A 3,472-nucleotide genomic window follows, 5' to 3' on the forward strand; every position below is an offset into this window, starting at 1 on the left:
AAATAAAATTATGTAAAAAAAATTAGAGATGGGGAAGGATGTCGTTGGATATAGGAATGGATGTCGTCGGAGAGAGTGATAGATGGAGATGTAATGAGTTGCGATTTAGGATTTAGGTTATGAGTTGCTGCTGCTGCGTTGTTATACCCAAAACATTTGTGTTGTGAAACTAAAACCTGTTGCGAATTTAAATTCGTGTTGCGAATTTGAAAATCTAGTTGCGGATTTGAAATTCAATTTAAATTCGTGTTGCGAATTTGAAATCTAGTTGCGATTTGAAATTTTGAATTTGAAATTCCGCGTTACGAATTTGATTTTTTGTGTTGCGAATTTGACTATCGCGTTGTGAATTTGACTTCTGTGTTGCGATTTACAGATTCGCGTTGCGAATTTGACTATCGCGTTGTGAATTTGACTTTTGTGTTGCGAATTTGACTTCCGTGTTGCGATTTACGTATTAGCGTTGCGAAATTAGAAACTGGGTTGCAAATTAGAGTTCGCGTTGCGAATTTGTTGGTCATTTTGGCAAATCAAAAAAAGTTGGTTAAAATCGTATATTATAAGACATTTTCGGTCACTGAGGTTATTTTCTCTTTTAATATAATCTCTATATTTTCATATATTTTAAATATTTTTATTAATAATCAATTCATTCTTTAAAATCTTAAAAACCCGTTCTTCTAGTATAAAATTTTACCTCCGTCTTTTTTTTTTTTAATAATATTAGATTGGAAAACAGACAGACAAAGATTCCTTGTTTCATCCCATGACAAACAGACAAAGATGGCTCTTATTTTTAGGCCTAAAGCCATGAAGACAGCTTAAGCATCTAAATGACAAAAGTCTAGGCGTTAAAAAACAAATGGGACAATGATAGTCAATTATGAGACTCATGGACTCTTTTTTATTTTATTTCTTTTTATCAGTATTGATGATTTTAGTGTATTTATTTTAGGTTTATCAAATTTTTAAACTATATATATGTATATGTATTTGCTGTAAATTCAGCTTCCTTGCATCATAGATGAAAGTCCCAGACCCAGAAATGACAATCCCAGAAATTATTTAATTGTAGAAATGATAATCATTGGCACTTAGAATGATGTTCCTCAAACCTCCAATAGGTGATAGAATCATTAGAAGAAGTCACAATATGATACAGATCTGAATATTAAACACCAAATATCAGATTTATTGTCAAGAAAAAGTGATGAAAATAATGAAGAGTTGGAGTAACATAGCAATATACCCAGTTTGAACACCATGATAAGCTGAACCTCTTTGGTTTATATATAGCAAGCCATATGATGCAAGGAAGCTGAATTTACAGCAAATACATATACATACATACATATATATATATATATAGTCAGAAATCCAACTGAATGAAGATTGGAAGAATGGTTTGGAAAATTACAAAATAGGTTGTTGGTGCAAAAGCAAATCCTCCAAAGAATCTAAGAAGACCCCCAAAGAAGGGAAATGTAATGGCAACAAACATTGTTGCATCTGAAACAAGCAACATGCAGATATCGGGATTTTAACCTCGGATTTTCGACTTGTAAATTTAGGACAGGGAAATTACTTTACTTACCGACGTAAAAGTTGCGGACTACGAATCGAAGCGTTTGAGTCGGTCTAAAGTGCAATCTTTTTACCATTACGGATTCAATCATGTCGAAAACCGGAATGGCATATAGCTGCATTTACAAACGAAGAAGAAAAAAAGACACCAGTGTGAAAACTTGTGTTTTTGTTGTGCCAACAGAACAATAAGTTGAAACAGACCAAAGATGCTACGAGACCTGATAGCTTCCGATTACATGGATTACGACAAACATGTTAGCCGCAACGATAAGCCATGTCGGTTTCTCCAACGTAATAAGGATGTTGTCATCGACTTTGTTGCCGAACATGTGGTATCCGATGACTGCGACAGGGAAATAACACAATGCCACAACAACGTATGCAATGACCACAGCTCTCCACATTGGACCTTTTGAAGGCTTCTCTGGTGTAGAAGGGATTGTTGCTTGAATCTCCAACACCACATTGTGTCCGGCATATGCAAACGCCACATCACCTAATACGCCCTTGTTGACTGAAGCAGTCCAGGCTATCGTAGAGTAACTGCATAAAACAACTTAGAACATCGATAAATCTGGGGATTTTGTTCAAAGTTTATATAAAAGGAAAAAACATACGTGAGAGACATGACAGCAGCAGCCAAAGAGACCCCAGAAATGGAGTTGAAATTTGGCAGGTGGGCGAGTACGAAATGGACCGATGCGAAAATCATGATGAAATACGATGCTTTGATGTGCTTGCAGGGATTGTTGCAGACCAAACGATAGATTTTCTCCAGCAATTTTCTTTAGGTAACCATGTAAACTATGTTGACACCGACTTCGCAGATCAGTTGTCGAGGCACAACTATTTAAAGGCCAAGCTTTTCACCAAAAGCTTGCTGGCCGAGTTCATGATATCGATCCAACCGTTTCCCAGGAATCATTTCATGCATCTCAACCATTTGCCGGAGTGTATAGTGTGATCACCCATGATAGGAACAGAATCACAACACCAGGACCCCTTCACACACATATACAGCTAAACTATGGATACATGTGTATCGAGATCGATCCCTTGAACATAGAGATACGCACCGACGTACAATAAGTTAATCGAGATATACCATCCCGAGATGTGACATGGCATAAGGAAGACTGAGGACTCCTGCACCAACCATAGCAGTGACATTGTGGAATGCAGCATACCACCATTTTGCATTTCTTGACGAAGTGATTGGAAGCCAGTCATCAATCTCCTTCTGCTTCTTAAGTTCATCTCCATCCACCTGAAATTTTGATAAAAGATTTCATTGATCTTTTTTCTGTCAAATCGAATTCTGCAAACATGGTTTCAGTCATCGTTGTTCGAAGTTCATAGCGAACTTACGGTGTTGGAACATCATTTTCGAGGTTTTGACGAGGAAGAGATTGAGTCTCCATTGTTGGAACAGAAGCTTACACAATACCAGAAACTATGTAGGAAGAGAGAAAGAGAAGATCAAGATATGATTATGAAGCATTAAGAAAAAATGAAATATATTTGATTGATAATTTCAAATAAGGTAAGTCGTGAAAATGACAACAAATGTAAAGCCAACTCAACCAAGACAAATTCAGAAAAATATTACCGAAGACAACTTCTGATTCTGATGTTATGTTCTTCATTCGAATGTTTTCATAAAAGGAAACGTCCAAATATCATTGCTCTAAAATGTTAAAAAATTCCAATGTATTTAAATTTTTCATACCTCAATTTATATTCAAAAGAAACTGAATTTCGTACGTTCAAAAACATAAATGGAAATTTAGCAAATGAGGGAACATGTTCATAATTCCCTTCATTCTTATGCCAGTTACTATGGATATTAAAACTTTACAAATTAATCTCTGCATTATTGACAGTT

The 3,472-nt window shown here is 35.7% G+C and overlaps 1 pseudogene; it reads right to left on the minus strand.

Moving 5' to 3' along the window:
- Positions 1-1,051: 1,051 nt before the first annotated feature.
- On the minus strand, positions 1,052-2,845 carry LOC120122982 (annotated as a pseudogene).
- Between the last annotated feature and the right edge of the window lie 627 nt (positions 2,846-3,472).

This window comes from Hibiscus syriacus, unplaced genomic scaffold (genome assembly GCF_006381635.1).
Source record: "Hibiscus syriacus cultivar Baekdansim isolate YM2019G1 unplaced genomic scaffold, ASM638163v2 tig00110388_pilon, whole genome shotgun sequence".
Taxonomy (NCBI): domain Eukaryota; kingdom Viridiplantae; phylum Streptophyta; class Magnoliopsida; order Malvales; family Malvaceae; genus Hibiscus; species Hibiscus syriacus.